Source organism: Brassica oleracea, chromosome C6 (genome assembly GCF_000695525.1).
Source record: "Brassica oleracea var. oleracea cultivar TO1000 chromosome C6, BOL, whole genome shotgun sequence".
In the NCBI taxonomy this organism is placed as follows: domain Eukaryota; kingdom Viridiplantae; phylum Streptophyta; class Magnoliopsida; order Brassicales; family Brassicaceae; genus Brassica; species Brassica oleracea.
This window is the reverse complement of record NC_027753.1, coordinates 26020335-26020803: the sequence shown is the minus strand read 5'-3', so window position 1 is coordinate 26020803 and position 469 is coordinate 26020335.

Here is a 469-nt window from a genome sequence, read left to right as displayed (position 1 = left end):
TGATCACTGGATAAAGAAAATAAAGGTACCAGAAAGATGAGAAAATAAGTTTTCAAAGAACAGCATTGTTCCTAAGCTGTTCATGGACTGAAGCAAAAGCAGTTGTATTGAATATGATAAGATTAAGTAAAACTTAGGGAAGGAGTTCGATAAAGAACAATCCGAATCAGTCCATATATTCTTATAAAAGAAATCCTTTGTGTTTATAATAAATCAGCACTACAAGTAGGTCATGAGATGCCATCAAAAAAAGTGTGGACTGCGATGTTTTTCAAGTAATAAGATCATAGTATGGGATTGCAATGTAAGCACAAGCCATTATTTTTTATATCAGTGGATAAAAGGAAACCATAATGGTCCAAGAGAGTGACCAGAAGTATGTCTGGTCGAGGTCAAATGGATATGGCATTGCTGAAGGCAAGAAAGATCGATAACCATGTATAAAGGTTCTTGAGTGTATTTGACTGCA